The sequence below is a fragment of the Petaurus breviceps genome, unplaced genomic scaffold, assembly GCF_028583685.1.
Source record: "Petaurus breviceps papuanus isolate PSGF00001 unplaced genomic scaffold, PetGlider_PUasm1.0 90763, whole genome shotgun sequence".
NCBI classification, from domain to species: domain Eukaryota; kingdom Metazoa; phylum Chordata; class Mammalia; order Diprotodontia; family Petauridae; genus Petaurus; species Petaurus breviceps.
This window is the reverse complement of record NW_027187340.1, coordinates 4,823,886-4,838,506: the sequence shown is the minus strand read 5'-3', so window position 1 is coordinate 4,838,506 and position 14,621 is coordinate 4,823,886. Positions and strand designations below refer to the sequence as shown.

The window sequence follows — 14,621 nt, the reverse complement described above, 5'->3', positions numbered from 1 at the left end:
CATACAGAGGGTACCATAATGTAGCATGTAGCTCAGGGGATCACCTTCACTACAGTAGCAATCTCAATAGGGCTTATTTTCGGGAGAGGGCTTATTTTAGAGGAATCTTACACAGTAAGGGGAGGGCTTATTTTCGGGATAGGTCTTATTATCGGGGAAACACGGGTAGCAAGTTTGTCCTGACATTAAATCTCAGTGAGCCTATTTGCAATTTATATCCATTGGGGGGGGGGAGGAGCAAACACAACAAATTTAATCTCTCTACTCTCCTTCCTTCTCTTCCCTCTTTCCCGCCCTCCGCCTTCTGTCCCTCCTTCCTTCCCTTTTCTCTTCCTTCCCCCCTCCTTTCCTTCCCATCTTCCTTCTCTCCTTCTGTCCCTTCTTCCTTCCCTCCCTCCTTTCCTTCCCATCTTCCTTCCTTCTCTCCTTCTATCCCTCCTTTCCTTCTCTCTTTTCTTCTCTTCTGTCCCTCCTTCCTTTCTTCTCTCTTTTCTTCTCTTCCTACTCTCCTTCCTTCCTTCTCTTCCCTCTTTCCCTCCTTTCCCTCCCTCACCCCTTCTGTCCCTCCTTCCTTTCCTTCTTTTTTCCTTCCTTCCCTCCTTTCTTTCCCACCTTCCTTCCTGCTCTCCTTCCATCCCTCCTTCCTTCCTTCTTTTTTTCTCTCCCTTCCCTCTTTTACTTCCTTTCTCTTCTCTCCCTCCCTCTTTCTTTTTTGTCTTTCTTCATATGTCCTTTATATTTAATTTATGTATTTATAATAGTCAAAGTGACTTAGTTACTCAAAGATGGTCTTAAAACAATATTGCTCTTACTGTATACAATGCTCTCTTGGCTCTGCTCATTTCACTCTTCACCATTTTGTGTAAGTCTTTCTATACCTTTATAAGATCATTGAGCTCATCATTTCTTATAGCACAATAGTATTCCATCACAATCATATACCACAACTTGTTCAACCATCCCCCAATTGATGGAAATCCCTGCAATTTCCAGTTCTTTACCACCACAAAGAAAGGATCAAAGAGAGACAATATAAGAATTATTGAAAGCCTAGAGATGGGAACTTAGAGGAAACATGGTAACTGTCCCAAACTATGTAATGTGCCATCATATGGAGAGTTAAATTTGTTCTGTTTGGCCCCAAAAGGCAGAATCAGGAGAAATGGATGAAATTTGCAAATAAAAAGAAAATTTAAGCTTGATATTGGGGGGGGAGTCAAAAGTAGCATGAATTACCTCTAGAGATTGGACTGTTGGGTCTGGTATGGTGGGAATTCCTTTCTGGTAGGACTGGACCAGATAGTTGTTGTGGTCCCTTCTAAATACCCTATGAACTTTTGTGAGCTTCCTATTACTGAATGTGATATGTCAAAGTTTTTCTTACCCTTTTCTTTCTTTTTTCTTGGAGGCAATTGGTGTTGTTACTTGCCCAGGGTCACACAACTAGTAAGTGCCAAGTCTCTGAGGCTGGATTAGAATTCAGGTCCTCATGACTCCAGGACTGGTGCTCTAACCACTGTACCACCTAGCTGCACCCATACTCAAAGTTTATTAGACCACCTGCCAGAGATGTTATAGAAGAAATCCCTGCATTGCCTTGAGTGGCAAAAAAGATAGGATGACTTCTGAGGTCCCTCCCAATGCCAAGACTTTATTATTCCTCCAAGGAAACATTATAAAACAGTGTTTATGAGGAATTTTTGAATTTCACCAAAAAATTTCACTACAAAATATTTCCATCATAATAATTTTATTTCACTTTTCTTTAGCTAAGCTGCTATCAATAACCAAGAATGCCTTTTTTTTTTTTTACTAAATTTTAAAAGTAATGGGACCCATTTAAACCTGACACAATAAAAAAAAAAGATGGGTTAAAAGGCCACACTTAGAACTAAGGCCCTTGCTAGGTATGGTGGTACAATCTGTCATTTTAACTATTGGAGATGCTGAGATTAGTGGAACTCTTGAGCTTGGAAATTCTGACTTGCAGTGGGCTAAACCAACTGGATATCTACACTAACTTTGGCATTGGTATGGTGAGACCTTTGGGGCAAGGTGGAGTAGGGTGTGGGGGAGAAACCAGGCTGCCTAAACCAGCTTAGATCAGAAATAGAGCAGGTCACAGCTCCTTTTGCCAATCACAATAGGAACAGGCCTAAGGGTAGCCCCTACACTTCCAGCCTGGATGAGATAGGAAAAATGAGCCTTAAAAAAATAAATTTAGAGTCTTGTCAAGTATAGAATACTCCATTCAGAACAATAAGACGTTGGCAATTCATTTTGATTCAGGAAATTTTTACCTCAAACTATAGCGATATGTTTGTTGATTTTGGTCAGATCTTGAAAGGCCTCAAAAAATTGTTTTATAAACTATTATTAAGTTGTTACATGTGAAAGAAACTATACAGGGTGCTGGGGAATACAAAGAGAAAGGTACAAATCATGCCTGCCTTGAAGGTTTATGTTGCACTGAGAAAATTTTGACATAACACTTGCTGTCTAGAGGGCTCTATGTTGGTTTGACTTAGCTTAAATAAAGAAGGGTGTAGCCACAAAGCCAAAATAGACCGACTCTCCTTGTCTCAGCCACCATTTCCAAAATTTGCTGTTTAGACTCAAGCCATCATCCTTATCTCCTCATCTCCAGAACCTTCAACTCTGCTTCTGGGACTTTTAAACTGGGATAGGTGAACTTTAGCTTAGTTCTTACCCCATGCTAGATCTCAAATAACCTCTTAGTCATCATTCATAGCTCATGCTCCCATAAACTGCCTTCCTTTCTAGTTACCTGTTACGTTATCTTCCCTTACCAAAATGTAACCTATTTGAGGTCAGGGACCATCTTGCTTACTTGTATTTGTATCCTTGGTGCTTCTCATAGTGCCTGACACGTAGTGCCTGACACACAGTCAATGTTCAATAAGTTGTATATCTGTGTAAGTATTAAGTATATATATATGTGTGTGTGTGTGTGTGTGTGTGTGTATCCATCCATTCATCCATTCACCTATCTATTCATCTGTCATCTATCCATTCATCTATCTATCCATCCATCTATCATCTATCTGTCTATCCACAGCCCTTAGAACTCCACAGCCATACAAACACACATATACACAACAAACTTTTTAAAATCTGTCATAAAAAGATGACTTTGTATCTATCAATCAGTTTTACTTAGAAAGCTCCTAGATTGTTAGAACTGCATCTTTACCACTCTAAATTCTGTGTAGAATACCCAGCCTATACAGACAGCCTATAAATAGGGAATGGTGTTGATAACAAACACACCTTTCAATATTTGCCGCTTTTTTTTCTAATTCCTGCCATGTTCACATTGGTTTAAAGTGTTTACATCTGGATTACTATGAGGTGACCTAAGAGAAGTCGCAGGTATTGGTGCACAGTGTCACATGATAAGTGATGTAAGCCTATCGCCATTGTTAGCAGCCTCAGAAGGAAGCCATGGATGGTTAAATATCAACAAGAGTAGAAACCACCACTTATGCCAATTTTATGGGTAACAAAGACATTTAGTCAAGAAATATGTTTGTCTTTCATTTTGAAAAGGACCAATGACATCACAGATTGACATGTTGACTGTCACATGAATTGGATTTGAGCAAGGCAGAGCTGCTCAGTCATCAGCTTCACTCTCTCTTCTTAAGTCATCAAAGTCCAGTAGCAAGACAAAAGTCAGGATGCCTGGGCAATGGCCTGGGAATCAGTGGATGATCTTGTCATCTTTAATGTCTGACCAAGCTCTAAGTACTCCATGATTTCTGCTTCAGCTGCCTTTGTAGTCATTGGAACAATCTGTTCTATCTGCCCATTCTGTCAGTGGTAAGTCTTCACATATTTGGGGTAGACATCCCCTAATTCACCAGGTTTGAAGCCTGTTGTTTACCCTCCACCTGGTTTAGTCCATCTTCCAAGATGGTTTTTACCAGGGTGTGGACACTAAACATGCTACAGCTTCTTGAAGCTACAGGTGAGAGTTGTGTGAAGGTAGACAACAAAAATGGATGGGCAACCATGAGGTGCTAATCTCCCTGAACATCCCATACACCCCAGTCAAGAAATATATGGGTAAATCCAATGCTTTGGTTCTATTAAAAGAACCATGCCTCACCTTAGTGGACTTGACTTTTTTAGTCCTTAACTAAGCTCCCTGTAAAGTTCATGGGATTTGAGATCTTCCCCACACATTAATGGGTCTCAGGTGGAGCCCATTAAGGGCAGCTTGCAAAGGGGAGGCTTGCTTGTAGGAAAGCTTTCACACTTTTTGCTAATTTCTAATTAGGCACTGAGTCAGGAGAGTTGTGATGCCCTCTGGCTCTGAGAAGCATATAAATACTCTGAGTTGGTATTTTGCTTTGGGGGTTCGCTTATGAGAAGGTTCTTGTGATTCCCTCAGAATCTCGAGATTCTGAGTGGCCACATGTTCAGAGCTCCCTGACTGCTCTGATGTAAAGGCTCTCTGGATCCAGGAATGTATGTAAAGTGAATAGTTGATTCAGGCAGTCAGAGCCCTGACTGTTGGTTTTTATTTCTCTGCTTATATTTTCTCTGTTTGCATTTTCTCTGAAGTTCAGGGTGCTGACTTTTCCCCTGAACTAGTGAATGTAATTTTAAAAGATTGTTGACCCCTTGAAGAGCTATCTTTCCTAGTAATGCAGATCTAAGATCTAATCTGTGCTAGCAGCCATCCTAGGTATGCCGGTGTGGTTGCCAATATACTCCCCCACACATCAAAGTATACTACACTCCTGACTGCCAATCTGGCACCAGGAGGTCTTTACTATGTAGTCTTTTATACTTCATTCCAGCATCCTTTCAGACAACTGCCTGCCAGAACAGAATAATAGGAATAATAATGATAATAAGGAGAATGCCTTGGGTTCATAAAGCACCTTTCCTCCTAAAGGCTCAAAGTGCTTTAACATCTATTCTCATTATCTTCACAACATCTCTCTGAAATGGGTCAGGGCAGGCGGCACACTGGTGACATTCTACCCCAAGAGGTTCATAATGTGTCTAATAGAGATTTTAGGAGACATCAGTCTTAATCCCAGACTTTTTCCAGCCCTCACGTCCTCTCTGACTCAAACAATTGTCTAATTATTTTTTTTCTGCTTTTGGGTTTCTTCCAAAGTGCCTTAGTCTTTAATTAGTTCCAGTTATGTGATCTCAGGGTCTAGATTCTCTGTAATCACCTGCTGTTTTATTCGTTAGGACTTTTACTTTCTTTTTTTTTAAGCAATCGGGATTAAGTAACTTGCTCAAGGTTACAGGGCCAGTTATTTCTGGGTGTGGTGCTGAGTATCTGAGCTCGGATTTGATCCAGGTCATCCCGACACTGGAGCCAGCGCTCTTACTCGCTGAGCCACCTGGCCACCCCTTGGACTTTTATTTTCATGAGGCCCTTAATTCTAATAGCTCTGCTTCACCAACCAGGCATGATTTTTACCACTACCCTCTCCCATTTCATAGAGGAGAAACTGAGTCACAGGGACAAAGCAACATATTTAAGACTGATGAGACCTATCCTGAAGCTCCTCCCTGAATGGAATGATGGCATTTCAGATGATGCCTTGTCTTTGGAGTCACTCAGGTTCTATTTAGAACTACCAGTGGAACCCTTAACCATCTTCACTAACAAGAAATGGCATCCTGGCCCACAGACCTAGAGCTTAAAGGTAATTGGACAGCATGCCAAAGAAACCCAAGATGCCATGCCTCTTATTTCTCTTCACTCCATGTTTCCTTCTTATGGGAATCTATATTGGTAGGGAAATATAGTATATTTCTGAGGAAGCCACAGACATTACTTTTATTCTCTTTTCTCTATCTACTTTTTTTTTCTCTCTAGTTAAATTAATCTCTTAGCTTCCACCCTACATGATTCCTACTTGTAAATTTTGCACACTTTTCTGCATCATCCTCTGTTCATGCCCCTGTAGGCATGCCTAATGTACAGGGAATAGTAGAAGGCTGAAGAGGTGAAGGGGAAAAACTAGATCTGGTAAGCACAAGTGGAACTAATGTGAATTTTCCAGGACTAATAGAATTGTTCTTCCACTAACATCTTTCTGTAATGCTTTATCTTGGCTGGGAGGTGACGCTAAGCTCTGACCCTTCCCTCCTAAGGTTGCCTTCTTTCTACTCTATCTTGTACATATGTAATTAGTTGCCTATTGTCAGTTGCATTAGAATGTGAGCAACCTGAGGGCAGGAGCTGTCCTTGCCTTTTTGCCCCTTTTTGTATCCCCAGAACCGAACATCATATCTGTCACACTCAGTACATAGTAAACTAGTAAATGCTTGTTCATTCATTGATTGACAAAAGGCCTAATGAGTCTCCAAAGCCTTCCAAACAAGGCACTGGCAACAGACTTCATGTCCATGTTTGAAGAACAAACCCAGCTAAGTATGAAAAGAGATCAGAACCAAAGACTGGTCACTGGGTGATGATTTTTAAAAAAATTTTTTAGCCACAACAACTCATGAAATGTGGAGTTATTGAAACCAGTAACCATGGTGAGAATACTCACATCAAGGATGTCATAGATCAGAGCATCAAAGTATCAGTCACTGAACTGTTTCAGCCTAAAATAATTTTAAGTATTTTTGAGATGACCCTCAATAGCCTAGAAAGGTCAGTGAACACTTTGACCCCTGCAATGATGCCTATTTTTATTCCCCTCACACACCCAAAGAATCTAACCAAGTATGTAGTGGGGTCTCAGGACTCCTTCACATTCCATGCCATTTATTTCTGCCCTGAATTGTTCTACTTTAGAATCCGGGGAGAGGCCCTGGCTATCCTTTGCACAGCCATAAAACTGGTTCCATAACTCGACCACTGTGTTTATTAGCTAAGAATTAAAAAAAAAAAAAAGCAACCATCTAGCACGATCAATTGCCCATACCAAGGAAGATTTGCTTTGGTGTGTTAGACCCTGAGGCCCCTAATGGTCTCAGCTTGTGACCACTATACAAGTCCTCTACCCTTAGAGTTTAGTGAGTGAGAACCAAAGTTAATAGCTTCCTACTAATGCTGTACTGGAATTTATACCTGTCTAATTCACAGGGATGCTGGGAGAATTAATGAGATAATGTGTTTCCAGCTCCTCAGACAAAAGGTGTTACATAAATACAAATTAACAGTCATCCCACCACTCACAGTCATGTTTCCTTCTAAGCCATCTACCGCTTTCCCAAACAACTGCACAGAAGTTCTCTAACACCTAAGCATTACATCACTCAAAGATTATATTGTAAATATGTAAAAATTATACAGCAGTACATTAACCTAAGTAGCACTAATAAATTGCAAAGCTTAGCAGAAAATGGAAGCATTAATGGAATAATGGCCAGTTTGTTTATTCTTGGAACCATCAGCCATCATACATCATATTCCCAGACACCCCCACTAAGAGCAGTAGCTAACAAGGAGGTCGTTCAAGCTCCCGCTCAGTGACGGGATGAACTGATCGTTCCAGCTGTCCCAACTGAGCTATTACTTGACTGTTGCTTTTTGCATCCTTAAGGACTTCTTCCAGTTGTCCCCTTGCATCTGAGAGAAGCACGGTCAGGGCTCCATTTCAAGAGGATGTTGTAATGTGAGCTGAATTTAGCATTTGTCAAAGGAGGAGGGAGCAGCAGTTGGACAGCCCTGGTAGCTGAAACTGTTACGTCCTTAGTACAAAAAAATATCAGTGGTTAATAAGAACTTTTGTAATCTTTCTAACAGCAACATATCTATATTCATTCAACCAATTCGTCAACAAGCATTTATTAATCACCTACTATATTTCTATTCCAAGGATTGTGCTAGGTGGTGGGGTTCTAAATATAAAATAATAATAATAATTTCTAATCTCAGATCACTTACATAGTAGAGGAAGAGCTAATATTCTATCAGTACCTTCTCTTATAACTCCCTGGGTGAATCGTATCGATTGCCAAGTCTAATGGATCATGCATTAAGTCTCATAAATGTAATCCATCAATCAAAAAACATTTATTCAGTGCCTACTATGTGCCAGTCACTATGAATTCATTATTCTTATCATTCATTCATTTAAACATTTACTGAACTCCTACTATGTAAAAGGTTCTTTTCAAAGGTCAGGGGAAGGGGAATAGCTATAAAAATGAACAACATATATTGGACATGGTGTCTGCAGGGCACAATGGAAAGTACACTGACTTTGGAATCATACAGCCTAGGTTCAAATTCCACCCTGAAATACTACTAGCGGTGTAGGTCACTTAACTTTCCTTGCCTCTATTTCTTAAATTTTATAGATGCTATCTGTAAAACAAAGGAGTTGGACTAGAGGGTCCTTGCAGCTCTAGACCTATGATGCTACACCCTCAAGGGGCTTACAGTCTACTAGGGAACAAGATGGTAGGGAAATAACTGATTGTCATTCAATTGTTTTAGTCATGCTCAACTCATTGCGACCCCATTTGGGGTTTTTTGGGCAAAGATACTGGAGTGATTTGCCATTTCCTTTTCCAGCTCATTTTACCAATGAGAAAACTTAGCACACAGGTTTAAGTGACTTACCCAGGGTCACATAGCTAGTAAGTTCCTAAGGCTAGATTTGAACTCAGGAAGATGGATCTTCCCTGATTCCAGGCAAGCACTCTATGCATTATGGCACCACCTAACTGCCCTTGAAATAATTGATACAGGGCAGTAATAACATACCAACACAGATATGACTTGCTAGATGAAAATTTAGGCAGAGCACCTCTTTGATTGAAAATGGGTTGTAAAAAATCCTAAATTCATCTTGAATAGAATAAGATGATTAAATTATTAAATATGGGAGCTTTCTCTGGAATCTTATCTCGTACCACAGTAGAGGAGCTAGTTAGAGATGGTATCTTGCCATTTATTGTAGATCAGCCCCCTAGGAGCACTCTAGTTTGTTTAACATGTGACCTTGTCAGTGGGGATAGAGGAGCCTCACACAGCCAAGGAGTCAAATTAGAGATCTGCACAGATTGCTTACACCTAGAGCAATCTTAATTGACTGGGATGAATGAGGAAGAAGTGAATCTAATCTGAAATTTGGTAACAGACTTCAGGTCTCATCACCTATTTAGTCCCATATACAGCATGAATGTCTTGTTACATACTCCACTTGTCCAATTTCTGTATACAAAGTACCATCCAGCTGCCTTTGCTATTAGAAAGGTCTCTCTCTCCCAGTTCTGGTAATTTCTCATCCTAGGATGCTAATACTGAAAATGATCATTATTTGTATATGTTACCATGATTAGCAATTATTTTCCCATTACACATATATCAAGATGGTGGGTTGGTTCATATCTAGAGCCTCTGACTTCAGAGCGACATTATAGGTACTCTCTGACATACTTGAGAAAGCCCAGGAAGACTTTTTCTCTTTCCCCAAACTGTCATCATTTTGATGGCACTTCTAGCTAAACAGATGCTATCACCAATTCAAAGAAAAATTATACCAAGGGAACCTAAGATTCTCCACATTCATGTAATAGACATTTGTTCACTTGTTTCAGTCATGTCTGAATCTTCCTTTGGGGTCTTCTTGGCAAAGATAATGGAGTAGTTTTCCATTTCCTTCCCCAGCTCATTTTACAGATGAGAAACTGAGGCACACAGGGTTAAATGAATTGTCCAGGGTCACACAGCTAGTAAGTGTCTGAGGCCAGATATGAACTCATGAAGATGAGTTTTCCTGATTCCAAGCACCAGTGCTTTATCTACTGTACCACCTAGCTGCCCAGTAATAGACATACTATTATACAAATCTTTTGGAGAAAATGGCAAACCAAAGAGGTTGAGTGCCTCAAGGTCACACACAAAAATCAATTAAGAAATTGAAGTCAAATCCAGGACTACTCATTCGAAATGTTTCATCTACTAATGGATCTAATTTGAATTGCAGAGGTATATATCAATGCTTTATTTTTAATGTTAGAGAATCCTCCAAGTTCTTTCAAATTTCCATAAAATGGATCTTTACCCAAATCTCTTATTAAATGCTTTTGAATAGCTATGCATAGGTTTGCAGGATTTAAAGATGGAAAGGATTATATATTTAGAGTTGAATGGTCATGTAGTTCAACTCCCCTCATTTTCCAGATAAGGGAACTGAAGCCCAGAGAGATTCATTTCTGGGTTTGTTACACATTATATCCCCTCTGCACGCTCTACATACCTGTCAAATCATCCTCCTTGACATTCTCCATACATATTACATCTCCCACCTCAAAGCTTTTGTACAGACTTTCCTTGTTTCTGGAAGGTATTCCCTTACTCCACCTCTTAGATCTCCCTATTGTCATTGAGTCATTTTTCAGTTGGGTCCAACTCTTCGTGGCCCCATTTGGGATTTTCTTGACAGAGATATTGGCATGGGTTTGCCATTTTCTTCTCCAGCTCATTTTACAGATGAGGAAACTAAAGCAAACAGGGTTAAGTGACTTGCCTGGGGTCACACAGCTATTACAGATCTAGGGTCATATTTGAACTCATGAAGATGAGCTTTCCTGAATCCAGGGAGGCAACCCTATCCACTGCACCACCTACTTCTCTTAGAGATTATGTATTCCGACATCATCATTTTAGAGGTGAAGATACTGAAAGCCAAGAGTTGAAATGATTTGCTTCTGGTTAACAAAAGTAGCATATACCAGAGCTGGGATTCCAACTTGGGGATTCCAACTTGGGTCCTCCAACTTTCAATTCAATGTTCTTTCCAATATAACAGACCATAACTCCTCCAAGGAAAGAGCTAAGCTAGCCAATTGAATTGTGGATGGCACATCTTCCCTCAGTCTAGTCAAGTCCCCTAGCTCCTCTCAGTAGAAAGTCCATTCATTTTCTCTACCTCCAGAAGGTGCCTCTGCCTTCTTGGTTTATGGGGACTGGAAGAAAACATTTGTGTTCCATTGCTTATTACCAAAATCACTCATTAGCCCTGCTATATAAAAATAGAGAACTTAGCACAATGACTCACTTACTAGTTTCTTAAAATAAAGTTTAATTTATATTGTTAAATTTACATATTTAATTTATAAATATATAAATTATATAACTTTATGATGCTTTTACATCACCTACATTTTCCAAAGTAACCTTTCTATCTCCTCCAGAGAGACATCACTTATAATGAAGTATAAAAAAGGAGGGAGAAAAAAATTTCAGTAAAGCTAACCAATGAATTGAAAAAAGACTGACCTCATACATAATGTTTCACAGCCACAGTCCTCTATCTCTTCAAAATAGGAGGTACCTCCTCATTTACCTCCATAACACTGTTTTTATTGTTTTGTTGTTATTATTCTCTCCAAATACACTGTTGTAATCATTGCATATATTTTTGTCCTATGTCTGTATACTTCATTTTGCATTAGTTCATGTAAATCTTTCCATGCTTTTCTATAGTCATGATATTGATCATTCGTTATATCATATTAATAGTCCATTGTATTCATGTATCACTGTTTGTTTAGCCATTTCTCAAGCTATGGGCATCAATTTTGTTTCTGTTTCTTTGCTATGACAAAAAAAGTACTGCTTAGGGGCGGCCAGGTGGCTCAGCGAGTAAGAGTACCGGCTCCAGTGTTGGGACGACCTGGAGATCGAATCCTGGGCTCAGACACTCAGCACCACATCCAGAAATAACTGGCCGTGTAACCTTGAGCAAGTTACTTAACCCCGATTGCTTAAAAAAAAAAAGTACTGCTTAAATATTTTGTTTTACATGGAATCTTTCTTTTTGCCATTAATTTCCTTGGATTAGGTTAGCCATTTAGTTGTTGAATTCAATTGCACAGGTTGAGGAAATGAAAAACAAGCATGAAATGAGAACTGGGAATAATAATTCTAGGTTTATATACAGCTTTCAAAGTATTTGCCTCATATAATCCTATTTGACCTTTATGGGAACCCTAAAAGGCAATATGCATAGGCATTATTATCTCCCTTTCACAGAGGAGCAAAGTGAGATCCAACAAGATGAAGTTTCTTGCCGAGAGTCACATAGCTAGGAAGCAACAAAACCCAGACGTGAACCAGGGGACCTGACTCTAGAGTCCCCCTCTACCATGACTGCCTCTAGGGGACAAAACATAAGCAACTAAAAAGGAGCTTATTCCTATAGGTCTCATTTGTTCCCAGAAGATAAAAAGGGATGGTGTTTTTTTTATATATCCTTTAAGGTACATTATGGACACTAATGGCTAAGTTGAAGAAATTGGAATGTAGGAGTCAAAATATCATATTTCCTTTTTTAAAATATTGTAACAATTAAATTCCCTATTTTTAGTTAATTATAGGCTTTAGAGCTGAAGGGGACCATTGAGATCACATAGAACAATCTCCTTATTTTACAGATAAGGACACTGAGGAATAGCATGAATTTAGGATAAGAGTTAGGGCCTGCTGGGCATGTGGGAGATCCAGGTTCAAAGCCAGGTTTACCAAATGCAAACACCAGGTTTTTTTTCTATTCCTCCATAATGGTTCCCTACAGAGGATCCCTGACATTACCTGAAACAAGCAGGCTGTACATACTCAGAATGTTAACAATTCATTAATTGCTAATTATAATAACCAAATACTTAGTATTCATAAGGCATTCCCTCTCTGCACAGCACTTTACACATATTAACCCATTAATTTACATAGCCCCTTATAAGGGTTGAATGTGCACAGAGGCCAAAGGCAAAAACAAGATAGAACTCCCTTGTCCTGTCCTATAGATAATTCAGGAGAATTAAAGGGAAAAAAAAGTAAATACCATAGGAAAATGGTGGCATCTGACTTTGACATCTACTTCTGTTTGGCCCTAGCTATAGCAAATTTGCTGGGCAACTGCCAATACAAGAGGAATGGAGGTTGGATGAGTGGAAGATACCTATCTCTGAAGTGGAAATAGGGATCCTATGAATTTATTTTAGGTGAGCTATTGTAATGGAAAAACACTGTCCTGTGAATCAGATGATATGGGTTTAAATATTGACTCTGCAACTTACCAGTTGTGTGGCCTTGGACAAGTGACTCCACCTCTCCTCAGTGGCTTCATCTGTAAACTATAGATTATAAAATTTATATACTCAGAGAGCTAAATGGCACAACAGAGCACTAGGCTTGGTGTCAGGAAAATCTGAACTCAAATTTGGATTAACTAAGTGATCTGACTAACTTTAATGGCAATCGAAGTAGTACTTTGCTCCTTGTTTCAGCTATTGAGCTTCACCTCTGATTGTGTCAAGTCTTTGTTGGAAATAGTATATATTGTCTTGCCCTTAATAGGCCTAATGGAGTTTGGAGACCTTCCCTGCCCTTAATAGGCCTAAGGTCATCACATGGAACCCACCAAGAAGAACTTGCTGAAAGAGCAGAACAGGAAGGGCAGGACAGGAGGGTGAAACAGTAAGGAGCAGAGCAGATAAAAGCTTGAGCATGAGCTGGGACCAAGCAGAACTGAGAGAGAGGATGTTTGTGATGTCAGCACTCTGTCTGTTCTTCTGTGTTGGTGTTACTTTGTCAGACAGAAACATTCTGTCTCTTGATTCATATTACTTTGTCAGGCAGAAGCATTCTGTCTGTTGAATTGTTTTACTTTGTCAGAATTGAGATAATAGTGTAAATGTTGTTGTAGTCCTTTTGAGCTTTGTTTTCCTAGAAATAGAAACTGTGAAGAGTTTGGGGTGGAGCAGTCCCCATGAACTGCAAAATGAAACAGGAGCAGAGAGCTGCCTATGAATCCAGGCAAGAGCTGGGATTGGTCAGCCAGTGGAAGAGATGCTATGGGGTTTGCAAGTCAGCCTCCAGTTAAGATGAAAGGAGACTTTACTTGGGTACTCAGTGCTGACTGATGATATTGTAATTTACTGTGATGGATGGATGACCTTTGTACTTTTCACTTCCCCTTAAGGATGATTTAAGTATGATTGGAAGCCAGCCTGGAGTCAAGATGAAAGAAGACTTGATTTGGATACTCTATGTTGGTTGAGGAGATTGTGACTTACTGAATGATATGTTTTGTTTAAGACTATGTGGCCTTATGAATTAGTTATATTATATTATATCATATATCATATTATATTGTTGTAAATGTTGTACTTTGGTTTCTTGAATGTTTTGCTTTAGTTTATTGCTGAATAAATAGAGAGTTCACTATAGTATGAGATTAGATCCTTCAAGTTATTTACAACAGCTCAGGAGAGCTGCTCATGATTGGCTTTACACTAGATGGGCACTTAACCTCTGTCTGCCTCATTTTCTCAGCTTTAAAATGAGAGTAATAATAGCACCTACCTCTCTAGGTTGTTGTGAAGAGTGAAATAAATATTTGTCAAGGGTTTAGATCAATGCCTGCACTTAGTAGGCACTTGATAAATGCTTGTTTCCTTCTTTCCTTCCTCCTTTCCTTCCTCCCTTGCCTCCCTCCTTCCCTCCCTCCCTTCCTTCCTTCCTCCCTCCCTGCCTCCCTCTTTCCCTCCCTCCCTCCGTCCTTCCCTCTTTCCCTCCCTCCCTCCCTCCCTCCCTCCCTTCCTTCCTTCCTTCCTTCCTTCCTTCCTTCCTTCCTTCCTTCCTTCCTTCCTTCCTT

At 39.8% G+C, this 14,621-nt stretch overlaps 1 long non-coding RNA gene across 1 annotated transcript in view; it reads right to left on the bottom strand.

Annotated features, from left to right (window-relative positions):
- Window positions 1-7,373: 7,373 nt before the first annotated feature.
- LOC138146530 (uncharacterized) overlaps window positions 7,374-14,621 on the bottom strand; it is an 88,657-nt gene continuing 81,409 nt past the window's right edge. The window contains exons 8-9 of the long non-coding RNA XR_011164514.1: window positions 13,042-13,098; window positions 7,374-7,701 (exon numbers count right to left, since the gene is read on the bottom strand). This is a non-coding gene — a long non-coding RNA (uncharacterized lncRNA). The remainder of the gene's footprint in view (window positions 7,702-13,041; window positions 13,099-14,621) is intronic.